Here is a 13,587-nt window from a genome sequence, read left to right as displayed (position 1 = left end):
TTGTTTTGTTCAATGTTCCGTTATTTATTACATTTCCACCCTGTACTTGCTTTCTGACTCCTAGCGTACACGTTACAGAATAACGCCTCTCCAAAGGGAAGCAACAGGGGATTACTGGGGACGTCGGGTCCAAGTGTCGATGCCTCAGCTGGCTCGTCAGGCTTCCATGCCTCAGCTGGCTCGACAGGTTCTCAAGCCGCGGTTGGCTCGTCAGGCTCCCACGCTTCAGCCGGCTCGTCTGGCTCCCACGCCTCTTCCGGCTCTACAGGCTCCTTCGCCTCAGCCGGCTCTACAGGCTCCCTCGCCTCAGCCGGCTCTACAGGTTCACGTGCCTCAGCAGAAGCGACCGGCCCGCTCCTGGTCCTCGGGACCGTCCCTCCGTCCCTCCCACCATCGTTATGTGCACCTGCGCTTCATGTGACTCACCTGGACTCCATCACCTTCCTGATTGCCTCCCCTATATCTGTCACTCCCTTTGGTTCTTTCCCCAGGTGTTATTGACTCTGTTTCATGTCTGTATGCTTTTTGTGTTTCTTGTTTTGTACTATGTTCTATTTATTACATTTGCACTCCCTGTTCTTGCTTCCTGATTCCCAGCGTACACTTTACAGCAAGACTTTAAAATTGCTGTCTAGCCCCAACAAACTGACAGAGCTTGAGCTCTTATAGATTTACAGAAGAAGACTCACAGCTGTCAAAGGTGTTTCTAACTTGGGGAGCTGAATACTTATATTTTAGTTATTTAATTTGTTTTAATCTTTGACATTACAGAGTATTTTGTGTAGATTATTGACTAAATCGATTTTAATCCCACTTTGTAACACAATCCAAGAGGTCTGAATATGTTTGCAAGGCACTGTAAGTGGTTATGTGTTGACCTGACCCCTCTGACCCCTTTTACCAGGTGAGTTGACGTAGAATACATTCTCATTTACAGCAACAATCTGAGGAAAGTTACAAAACACTGTAAAAATATATACACTATATATACAAAAGTATGTGGACACCCATTCAAATTAGTGGATTCGGCTATTTCAGCCATACCTGTTACTGACAGTTGTATGAAATTGAGCACATAGCAATGTAATCTCCATAGACAAACATTGGTAGTAGAATGGCCTTACTGAAGAGCTCAGTGACTTTCAAAGTGGCACCGTCATAGGATGCCAGTTCGTCAAATTTCTGCCCTGCTAGAGCTGCCCGGTCAACTGTAAGTGCTGTTATTGTGAAGTGGAAATGTCTAGGAGCAACAACGTCTCAGCCGGGATGTGGTAGGCCACACAAGCTCACAGAACGGGTCTGCCGAGTGCTTAAGCGCGTTAACATTATTTGTCCTCGGTTGCAACACTCACTACCGAGTTTCAAACAGCCTCAGAAAGCAACATCAGCACAATAACTGTTTGTTGGAAACTTCATGAAATGGATTTCCATTTACTGAGCAACCACACACAAGCCTAAGATCACTAGGATGGAAACACCACTCCAGCCGACGCTTGGCATTGCGCACGGTGTTCTTACGCGAACAGTTTTTGTGCTGACATTGCTTCCAGAGGCAGTTTGGAACTCAGTAGTGAGTGTGTTGCAACCGAGGACAGCGGTCCCATTCTGTGCGCTTGTGTGGCCTACAACTTCGCAGCTGAGCCGTTGTTGCTCCTAGACATTTCCACTTCACAATAACAGCACAGTTAACTGGGGCAGCTCTAGCAGGGCAGACATTTGATGAACTAACTCATTGGAAAGGTGGCATCCTATGACTGTGCCACGTTGAAAGTAAAAATATATATTTTTTCTCTATAATACTACTACCACCTAGCAATTTTATGAAGTTGGCTTTAGCTAGCCCAGATAGGTTGCCAATCTCCCACCCTCATAACTAACAAAAAATAAGCCATTTCAGGCTATCAATCTAGTAGCTAGCTTGTCTTATTATCTTAGCTGGCATGTCAGCTGGCAAGGTTGGTAGACTTTAGAAAAGCAAGCAGTAACTAAATAAGACTCAAATTCCTTTCAATCTTTTACCCAGATTTTAGCAGAGATGCAGATAACCATATTTTGTTTCTTTAAAACAAGAACCACCAGTCAGGAGAATACAGACAGCTCAAGAGGTATGCTTCGATTTATATATATTTCTTTTTACATAGAATTAAGCATAATGATTATGGCTCTAGATTGCATTAAAAAGCTGTTTCAGGACTTTGAAAAATGCAAAAATTTCCACCCCCCTAGTAATCCTCATGTACTTTGTGCCCCTCAGATTTTTGGGGTGCTTGACGCTCCTGGATATCATCATAGTCTAAGACCAGAATGAATGTCGACTGAATTATTTGTTTTCTGATATTTAATGAAAGGCATGACCTATTCCTGTAATATAAGCCCATTTTAATTTTTAACATCTTAACTAACTCATCAACATGCTTTTTGAAGGAAAGCCTATCATCAATCCAGAATCCTAGATATTTATAAGCTGAGAAACGATCACTGTGGACACCATCCAATGTATGTATGCATAAATCATCAGATACATTTGTATGTGATTTGCAAAATAACATATACTTGGTTTTACCTGCATTAACTACCAATGTCAGTTCAACAAAGGCTTTCTGCAAGGCAATAAAGCCAGACTGAAGCTTTGAAATAGCCTGGTCAGCTGTGGGGGCAATAGCATACACAATAGTACCATCTGCAACAATACAAGTGAAAGTGACTTTTTTTTTTACAGATAAAACAATATTGTTAACGTAACGAGTAAAAATAACCAGACCAAGAATCAATCACTGTATCAAAGGGTGTCAAAAAAAAAAGATTTAACACCATCAGTAAATACACACTGCGCTCTGTCCGTTAAATCATTTTCAAATCAGCTACACGCCAATTGAAGAAAGCCACTGAATAAGTGATGAGTGATCCACAGTGTCAAAAGCCTTAGAAAGATTTTTTTAAAAGGGCAGCACTGTATTTATTCCTTTCCATACAAGGAATAATGTTGTTTAAATCCATATAGGTAGCAGACATGGTGCTATGACCATGATGAACAGTTATTTTGTGGTTAGAAAAGATCTAAGTTGAGTATTTACCAATAATTCTAAGATTTTAGCTAGGCAAGAGAGTTTGAAAATGTGGCGATAATTATTTAGGTCACACGGGTCACCACCTTTATGAAGGGGGAGTATATGGGCCGCATTCCAGACCCTGTGGATGGAACCAGAAACCACTGTCAGGTTAAACATGTGTTAAAGGACAACTCCATCACTTTTAACATTTGGGTTGTTATTTTGAAGAATTAAGTGATGTCCTACACAGTTTTAGTGTAATTCTATGACTTAATGTCTATTGACTGTTTAGTGATGCGCAACACAGGAAATTGCTTCTCTGTCATGTTTCAAGTTGGCTCCCTGAGATGACTAATACAAAAAATGATGGACAGTCGTTTTCAGCAACCTATTTAACCCGTCTGTAGTTCTGATCATATTGGAACTCCCTGCTACAGTATACAGTATGTTGCTCTTGTTGTCTTTGCAAAAAAAAGCGTTAAAACTATCCTTGGAATCCCATGCAAAAACCATATCCCTGGAATCTCATGCATCTCATATCTTTGGCCCACTACTTCGGCGAGGGAGAAATACAGTCACACAAAGTCACATTCAACAGCCAATCAGAAAATGACAAGAAGGAGCAAACCACATACCCGCGGTCCTTGGTCGCCTTGATCCCCCTGCAAGGGGCAGAAAGAATTTGTCTTGAAATACATGTATCAACCAGACACACACACACACACACACACACACAAACACACACACAGAAGAAAGGAAAAATAATATTGTCAGCCTCAAATATTAATTGTGGTTGTTATCACTTATGATAACACAGACTGACGTGAATAGGGTTGAGGGGAAGGGAGAGTGGGACAGTGATCATTGATCATAGAGTAACATGAATACATGACCAATCTCTTTATACCTCACCACACATTTAAGACGTGCCAACTCTTAGTCAAATTTTTGACTGGCACATCCTCAGACGGTGTACTTTATTCAACTTGGATGGGTGATTTAACACAGTGGCTGTTTCAACATTGAACAGAAATAGGCTGACGTTGAACGAGGCCAAACAAAATGCAAGTGTATCCAATTACCAACTGTCAGTTAGCTACACTAGTGTAAACCTCAACTTTTGAATGACCCATTCTGCATTTCTGTTATTTACTGTACGTGTTGTGCCCTGATCCCATAGGGCGGCGCACATTTGGCTCAGCGTCGTCCGGGTTAGGGGAGGGTTTGGCCGGTGTAGGCCATCATTGTAAATAAGAATTTGTTCTTAACTGACTTGCCTAGTTAAATAAAGGTTAAATAAAAATGATCGACAAACAATTTGTTGATGACGTACATTGAGTTATTAGAGGGGTCTGACTGAACAGCAAGGATTGATAGTAAACAGAACTTTCATTAAACACGAATACCAACAACTGTCAGTTATCTATCTCAAAAAAGGAAATAATATATACGCCCTGTTAGAGCCACACGGATGCTTTGCAATGCCTGCTAGTCGAGTAAGACAGAGGAAAACCAGAGCAGCCTATTTCCATTGTGTGTGAATTAAGCGAGGAACCTCAACCATTTTTATGGTTTTAATGTTCCAAAGCAAGGCGCATGGGTACATATTGGTCCCCAAGTCCAACAGACTTATAAAGATACAGTGTGGTTATTTCTCATGGTTGGCTGCCATTTTATGGAGGGATGTTCAGCGAAGCATTTAAGCACTTCAGTTCGGGCCCTGGTGTTAAGTCATTAAGTCAGTGGATTTGTGAACGATGTGAATATTTAAATATTCACAACTGAGACTTGAGGTAGGTAGGACTTCAATTTTTAATGGGAACTTTAGAATAACATACAAAACTACATTATTTATGGACACATTTGATTAGGGAATAAAGTAAAGTCATACGTTAATGCTTTTGACCCCAACATGTATTGTAAGAAAGGGTGGGAAGCCAAGGAATTTAGATCATGTCCATCCACTGCCAGAGAAATCAAAGAAAGTTAGCCCTTGGAAAGTAATACATTAATTATGCATTGAACATATGAATAAAACATAGCTATAAACATTTGTTTACCTACCTTGTCACCCTGTAGACCAGGAGGACCCTATTGGGCGGAAAAACATTAAATTAAAAAAGTTAAACATTTTATACATATTCATAGCCTTACAAAAATGTACAGCCAAAGCTGCAAACTGAATGCAAAACAAGGCCATGTGCATAAATCTAGCAATATCCAACAAAGTTCTGACAAGTGGTATGGAGAAACTATATATGCTCTTCACAATGGGAACACTTACTTTTTACACAATTGCTTTTGAAAGGTAAGTTCTACATTCCAAAGTCAGTCATTCAATGTATGAAAAGCTCCTGGGAGGGCCCTGTAAAAGGTAACGGGTGAACAATTGTATTTTAAGGCAGGACGCCTTCGTATTGTCAGTAATAGACCAAATGAGGTCACCCAGTGTTTTTCAACCTGTTTTGTTCCAGGAACTGGCATGCTGGGGTTTCCCTCCTTTGAGCACCACATACAGTAAAACTGGCATTTAAACTCTAATAAAATCAGTGTCAGCTCACTAACTGACCAACCGGTCAGCAACATTGTACCTACCGGAGGTTGAGAAACACTGTTCTAATGCAGTCCATGTCATTGATCGTCAGACCATTGGTCAGTGCTTGATTGAGCTTGTGTGGCATAATGGACTAATAGAATAGTCCCAAAATGATAAATCCCACCCATCTGGTGGAAGGCTAGATCAAACACTATAAGTACTTTTAGTGTTTGATCTAGCCTTCCACCAGATGGGTGGGGTTTATAATTTTCAAAAGTATTTGAACCCAGGTCGGCTGACTGTTGTAGTGGAATGCACATGTTGAACATGTTGTTTATATGGCTCAAGACCATTGGTTGAGTTAAAGGATTGATGTGATTTTGTCGTCAAATAAGTATGTTTGTGGTTTAAAAATAAGGCAGCATCAGGAAAATCATGACCAGTGAAATGTTCCATAATACCAAATCATCAAAGCTACATGTTCGCAAGCACTAATGGGTTTTGTCCAGACATGGCAAGAGACCTTCAGCTTAAGTATAAACCTCTGAAAAAATATGACTGGTTGTGCACTGACTGTAATAATCTGTAGATTGATTGTATAGAAATGTTGACCTGTGTTTGTGTATGTGTTCTCACTGGCCCAGAATAGCAAGCCAACAGACACAGACTTTGTGGTGGTACATTGGCACACCAATCGAACATTCTGGAATGAAAGTGATCCAGAGATATTTCAGCAGCCTTTCTCTTGGCAACTGATAATATTGTAACCCAACAGACACCTTCCTAATATTTAGAATATTGAGTTGCACCCCACACCCTTTTGCCCTCATAACGGCCTCAATTCGTCTGGGAATGGACTCTACAAGGTGTCGAAAGCATTCCACAGGGATGCTGGTCCATGTAGACTCCAATACTTCCCACAGTCATGTAAATTCCAATGCCTTTGGGTGGTGGACCATACTTGATACACACGGGAAACTGTACAATCATACCCCGTTCAAAGGCAATGAAATATTTTGTCTTGCCCATTCGCACTCTGAATGGCACACATACACAATCCAGGTCTCAATTGTCTCAAGGCTTTAAAAATCCTTCGTTAACATGTCTCCTCCCCTTTATCTACACTGATTGAAATGAATTTAACAAGTAAGGGATCACAGCTTTCACCTGAATTCACCTGGTCAGTCTATGTCATGGAAAGAGCAGGTGTACTTAATGTTTTGTACACTCAGTGTATTATTATATGTATGGAATTAGTTGTATGAAATTAGTTTCAATATACACTGTCCACATCACCAATGAACTATCATGGTCCAAACATACCAAGACAGTCGTGAAGAGGGCACGACAAAACCTTTTCCCCCTCAGGAGCCTGAAAAGATTTGGCATGGGTCCCCAGATCTTCAAAAGGTTCTACAGTTGCACCATCGAGAGCATCCTGACCAGTTGCATCACCGCCTGGTATGGCAACTGCTCGGCATCTGACCGTAAGGCGCTACAGAGGGTAGTGCGTACGGCCCAGTACATCACTGGGGCCAAACTTCCTGCCATCCAGGACCTATATAATAGGCAGTGTCGGAGGAAAGCCCATAAAATTGTCAGAGACGGCGATTTGGGCCTGGTCTCGGAGAAGCAGTATATCCTTCACGTCTGACTCATAAAAAAAATATTTTTTGTCCAGTTCGAGTTGAGTAATCGCTGTTCTGATATCCAGAAGCTCTTTATGGTCATAAGAGATGGTAGCAGCAACACTATGTACAAAATAAGTTATAAACAATGCAAAAAAAACACACAAAATAACACAGTTGGTTAGGAGCCCATAAAACGGCAGCCATCCACTCCGGCACGATTATAGCACTGTTGTGTATGCTATTGTTCCACAGCTGACCAGGCTATTCCGGAGCTTCAATCTGCATTTATTGCCTTTGTTGAACTGAAATTAGTACTTAATGCAGGTAAAACCAAGTATATGTTATTTTCCAAATCACGAAAACAATGTATCTGATGATTTATGCATATTGAATGGTGCCCTTACAAATATCTAGGCATCTGGATTGATAATAGGCTTTCCATCAAAAAGCATGTTGATGAGTAAGTTATGAAGTTAAGAAATAAAATAGGCTTATTTTAGAGGAACAGGTCATGCCTTTCATTAAATATCAGAATACAAATAATTCAGTTGAGATTCATTATGGTCTTAGACTATGGCGATATCGTCTATATGTAATGCAGTTGCCAGTGTATTGAAGCCACTGGACGCAGTTTATGATAGCACACTACATTTTATTATGGGCAACAGTTTCAGCACACATCACTGCACTCTGTATCAGAAGGTAGGCTGGCTCTCTTTGAAGTCTTGTAGATCGATGCATTGCACACTTCTTGTTTATAAAGCCTTATAGTATAAACTACCACGTACCTCACTTTTCTGTTAACTTACAGAATATACAAGCTATCAGACACGGTCTCAAGGATTGAACCCCCTAGAGTCAACGTCCGCGCTCCCGCGGAAATCTAAATAGCATAATAAAAAGATCCCCATAAAAATCTATCAGTTTAAGATAAAGATATCAGTTTTTTTTGCATTGGATGCATCTCAATTCACCGCATCCACTGATGTTGCACTTTCGCATCTGCGGTGAAAGGTGACAGAGCTATGGTGTCAGACCATGAGACATCCGAAAATCGGTCTTCTCACAAAATCGTTGGTAGCGTCTTGACGGTTTAGAATGATAATAATCTATGGAAAGATGAGACTCACGAAGACAATGGTGTTTTCCTTTCTGCTCTAAGACCCCCACAAGCATCTTGGGACTCGTCTGAAGTCGGTAAAGGCGATCTGCCAACTTCTGTCTGTAGCGTCCGAAAAGTTAAGGCAACACACTAATATGACCCCTGTGTGGAAAGGTGAGACGATCATGAACACGTACATGTCTGCATACACGCCAACAGGCCTCGCAAGACTTGTCTGAAGGTCCCCCGGTAACAGTTGAAAAACAATGGAAGTACTGTATACAGTATATGGACACTCTTTAGTGTTACGTTCTGACCAGTAAGGGGTTATTTGTTATTGTAGTTTGGTCAGGATGTGGCAGGGGGTGTTTGTTTTATGTGGTTCGGGGTTTGTTGGGTTATGTTATTATGTAAGAGGGGTGTTTGGTTAGAGTGTTCCGGGGTTTTTGGGCTATGTTCTTGTTAGTTTATTTCTATGTTAGTTCTAGTCTTTCTATGTCTATGTTTAGTTAATGGGGTTGACCTTCAATTGGAAGCAGCTGCTCCTCGTTGCTTCTAATTGAAGGTCTTATTTAAGAGGGGTGTTTTTCCTATGGGATTTGTGGGTAGTTGTCTCCTGTTTTGTGTCTGTGCACCTGACAGGACTGTTTAGTGTCATTCGTTGTTTTGTATACGTGATTTGTTTGTTTTTCCTTCTTTTGATTTAATAAAGAAGATAAGTATACACGTTCCCGCTGCACCTTGGTCCAATCCTTACGACGACCTTTACAGAACTACCCACCACCAAAGGGATCGCCTCCCATGGGAACAGGTGGAGGCAGCCAGGAGAGCGGAAATACGAGAGGCGGAAGAGGACCGGGAACGCTACAGGGGAACACGGCTGGCAAGGAAGCCGGAGAGGCAGCCCCAATAAAAAAATTCGGGGGGGGCACACGGGGAATGTGGCTAAGTCAGGTCGTAGACCTAAGCCAACTCCCCGTGCTTATTATGGGGAGAGTATGGAGAAGAGAGCGCCGGAGTATGCGGAAGTGCGCAAGATCTCGCCCATGTGCACGCACATTCCGGTGCGAGTGATCCCAGCCCCTCGCAAGTGCCGTGCTAGAGTGGGCATCCAGCCTGGAAGGAGGATGCCTCGGCAGCACATCTGGCCACCAGTGCGCCTCCTAGGTCCAGGCTACCCTACGCCTGCTCTACGCACGGCAACCATCAGGCCTCTGCACAGCCCAGTTTTCCCCCTGTGCCAGCACTCCGCTCGTGCAGGGCTGCTATTACCATCCAGCCAGGACGGGTTGTGCAGGAGTTGCGCTCCAGACCTCCAGTGCTTACCCATGGCCCGGTGTATCCAGTTCCTGCTCCTCGCACTAGCCCTGTGATGCGTGTCCCTAGGCTGGCGCTTCCTAAGCCAGCCCCACGCATCAGGCCTTCAGTGCGCAGTCCTCGTCCAGAGCTTCCGGCAAAAGTGCCCTGTCCAGAGTGTCCGGCAAAAGTGCCCTGTCCAGAGTGTCCGGCAACAGTGCCCCATCCAGAGTGTCCGACGACATTGCCCCGTCCAGAGAGTCCGACGACAGTGCCCCGTCCAGAGTGTCTGGCGACAGTGCCCCGTCCAGAGCTTCCGGCGACAGTGCCCCGTCCAGAGCTTCCGGCGACAGTGCCCCGTAGAGAGACGGCCCACAGTCCGGAGCCAGCAGAGACGGCCCACAGTCCGGAACCGAGAGAGACGGCCCACAGTCCGGAGCCGAGAGAGACGGCCCACATTCCGGAGCCGAGAGAGACGGCCCACAGTCCGGAGCCGAGAGAGACGGCCCACAGTCCGGAGCCGAGAGAGACGGCCCACAGTCCGGAGCCAAGAGAGACGGCCCACAGTCCGGAGCCGAGAGAGACGGACCACAGTCCGGAGCAGAGAGAGACGGCCCACAGTCCGGAGCCGAGAGAGACAGCCTACAGTCCGGAATCGGAGCAGCGAGAGTCGCCCTACAGTCGGGGAATCGGCGCAGCCAGAGTCGCCCTACAGTCCGGAATCGGCGGAGCCAGAGTCGCCCTTCAGCCCGAGGTCTCCAGCGACGCGCATCAGCCCGAGGTCTCCAGCAACGTACATCAGCCCGAGGTCTTCAGCGACGCGCCATAGCCCAGAGACTTCAGGAGGGGTAAAATTTAATAAGTATTTAGCGGGGGTGGACAGGTTAGGTTGGGGAGTAAGGCCGGAGCCTGAGCCACCTCCATAGAAGGTGGGTTGGGGAGGGGGGGTGTAGCACAAGAACCGTCGGTGACAGTGGCCACCCTCCCTTCCCTCCCTTTAGTTGGGGATAATTTTTTGTTTATATTTAGAATTATTGGATTAGATTTTGTTTTAGGTGCATCCAGGGTCTGCATCTTTGGGGGGGGGGGGGTACTGTTACGTTCTGACCAGTAAGGGGTTATTTGTTATTCTAGTTTGGTCAAGACGTGGCAGGGGGTGTTTGTTTTATGTGGTTCGGGGTTTGTTGGGTTATGTTATTATGTAAGAGGGGTGTTTGTTTAGAGTGTTCCGGGGTTTTTGGGCTATGTTCTTGCTAGTTTATTTCTATGTTAGTTCTAGTCTTTCTATGTCTATGTTTAGTTAATGGGGTTGACCTTCAATTGGAAGCAGCTGTTCCTCGTTGCTTCTAATTGAAGGTCTTATTTAAGAGGGGTGTTTTTCCTATGGGATTTGTGGGTAGTTGTCTCCTGTTTTGTGTCTGTGCACCAGACAGGACTGTTTAGTGTCATTCGTTGTTTTGTATACATGATTTGTTTGTTTTTCCTTCTTTTGATTTAATAAAGAAGATGAGTATACACGTTCCCGCTGCACCTTGGTCCAATCCTTACGACGACCGTTACATTTAGTGCCAAAAATAAAGGGTTAAATACATGTAAAAAAATATATACAAATGTTTCCTGATCTTTCTTATATTTCTCAGATATACAGTTTTAGTCGGAAGTTTACATACACTTAAGTTGGAGTCATAAAAACTTGTTTTTCAACCACTCCACAAATTTCTTGTAAACAAACGATAGTTTTGGAAAATCGGTTAGGACATCTACTTTGTGCATGACACAAGTAATTTTTCCAACAATTGTTTACAGACAGATTATTTCACTTAAAATTCACTGTATAACAATTCCAGTGGGTCAGAAGTTTACATACACTAAGTTGACTGTGCCTTTAAACAGCTTTGAAAATTCCAGAAAATTATGTCATGGCTCTAGAAGCTTCTGATAGGCTAATTGACATCATTTGAGTCAATTGGAGGTGCACCTGTGGATGTATTTCAAGGCCTACCTTCAAACTCAGTGCCTCTTTGCTTGACATCATGGGAAAATCAAAAGAAATCAGCCAAGACCTCAGAAACAAAATTGGTTCATCCTTGGGAGCAATTTCCAAACGCCTGAAGGTACCACGTTATTCTGTACAAACAATAGTATGCAAGTAAAAACACCATGGGACCAAGCAGCCGTCATACCGCTCAGGAAGGAGACGCGTTCTGTCTCCTAGAGATGAACGTACTTTGGTGCGAAAAAAGCAAATCAATCCCAGAACAACAGCAAAGGACCTTGTGAAGATGCTGGAAGAAACAGGTACAAAAGTATCTATATCCACAGTAAAACAAGTCCTTAATTGACGTAACCTGAAAGGCCGCTCAGCAAGGAAGAAGCCACTGCTCCAAAACCACCATAAAAAACCCAGAATAAGGTTTGCAACTGCACATGGGGACAAAGATTGTACTTTTGGGAGAAATGTCCTCTGGTCTGATGGAACTGTTTGGCCATAATGCCCATCGTTATGTTTGTAGGATAAAGGGGTAAGCTTGCAAGCTGAAGAACACCATCCCAACCGTGAAGCACGGGGGTGGCAGCATCATGTTGTGGGGGTGCTTTGTTACAGGATGGACTGGTGCACTTCACAAAATAGATGACATCATGAGGTGGAAAATGAAGTGGATATATTGAAGCAACATCTCAAGACATCAGTCAGGAAGTTAAAGTTTGGTCGCAAATGGGTCTTCCAAATGGACATTCATCCCAAGCATACTTCCAAAGTTGTGGCAAAATGGCTTAAGGACAACAAAGTCAAGGTATTGGAGTGGCCATAACAAAGCCCTGACCTCAATCCTATAGAAAATTTGTGGGCAGAACTGAAAAAGTGCATGCGAGCAAGGAGGCCTACAAACTTGACTCAGTTACACCAGCTCTGTCAGGAGGAATGGGCCAAAATTCACCCAACTTACTGTGAGAAGCTTGTGGAAGGCTACCCGAAACGTTTGACCCAAGTTTAACAATTTAAAGGCAATGCTACCAAATACTAATTGAGTGTATGTAAACTTCTGACCCACTGGGAATGTGATGAAAGAAATAAAAGCTGAAATAAATCATTCTCTCTGCTATTATTCTGACATTTCACATTTTTTAAATAAAGTGGTGATCCTAACTGACCTAAGACAGGGAATTTTTACTAGGATTAAATGTCAGGAATTGTGAAAAACGTATTTTTAATGTATTTAATGTATTTTAATGTAAGGTGTGTGTAAACCTCCGACTTCAACTGTAGGACAGACACTTCAAAACAACTCACTTTAGATGAATTTTTTTTTTGATGAATTTTTCATTTTCATTCAGATTTTCTAGCAATGCTAACGCAGCATGTGCATCCATTCGTCTTGGTCTTCTTGCCATTGTAAATTACGCACACTTTCAGTGTGTCCTCCAAGTAGGCCAGAGTAGACTGATAAGACTTCTTGGATTTGGTGGACTGATATAATTAGAATAGATAAATACAATTCACAATTAATGATAACATAGTTACGTGACGTGTGCGATCATACACGTTGTTTACCTAGCTAGGTTCGTTGTTTACCTAGCTAGCTAGCTACATGTCATAAGCTAAAGTGTACAACACCTTTTGAATATGGCCGGTGTCAGTAAACGTCGGCAAAAAAGTGTAATGAAATTGTTGCCAGCAGAGCTGGTTAGGCTGTTTTCATGTTATCCAGGGGTAAACAAATCATCAAGTGTGTGCTCTGAACGCTCCGAGAGCGAAACAAGATGGGTGGGGTTAAGTGAACGATGCTGAATGCGTGTAGAAAAAGAGGAGCTCTAGACGAGATACCAAAATATTCAAAGGCCTTTTTCTCAAAAGTGAGTTTACAAGTTTATCAACTTTCAAAGCAGAATTACTTTCCCATTGTTCCTAAAAAAATGCAGTGTATGATATACCATTTTGTAGCTGTGAGTCTCTACTTTTATCCAATGTAA

The 13,587-nt window shown here is 43.0% G+C and overlaps 1 protein-coding gene across 17 annotated transcripts in view; it reads right to left on the bottom strand.

Moving 5' to 3' along the window:
* The window catches only part of col25a1 (collagen type XXV alpha 1 chain), a 193,911-nt gene extending 188,746 nt beyond the window's left edge, over positions 1–5,165 (bottom strand). For 16 of the 17 annotated variants that reach the window (XR_014381379.1, XR_014381380.1, XM_082965040.1 and 13 more), the window contains exons 1-2: positions 5,115–5,165; positions 3,686–3,712 (exon numbers count right to left, since the gene is read on the bottom strand). The gene's annotated coding sequence lies outside the window, so the exon portion shown is untranslated. The remainder of the gene's footprint in view (positions 1–3,685; positions 3,713–5,114) is intronic. The other variant, XM_082965053.1, reaches the window with a different exon arrangement.
* Positions 5,166–13,587: the final 8,422 nt, after the last annotated feature.

This window comes from Salmo salar, chromosome 18 (assembly GCF_965601325.2).
Source record: "Salmo salar chromosome 18, fSalSal1, whole genome shotgun sequence".
Lineage (NCBI taxonomy): Eukaryota > Metazoa > Chordata > Actinopteri > Salmoniformes > Salmonidae > Salmo > Salmo salar.
The sequence above is the reverse complement of the archived record's forward strand: the minus strand, read 5'-3'. Positions and strand labels throughout refer to the sequence as shown.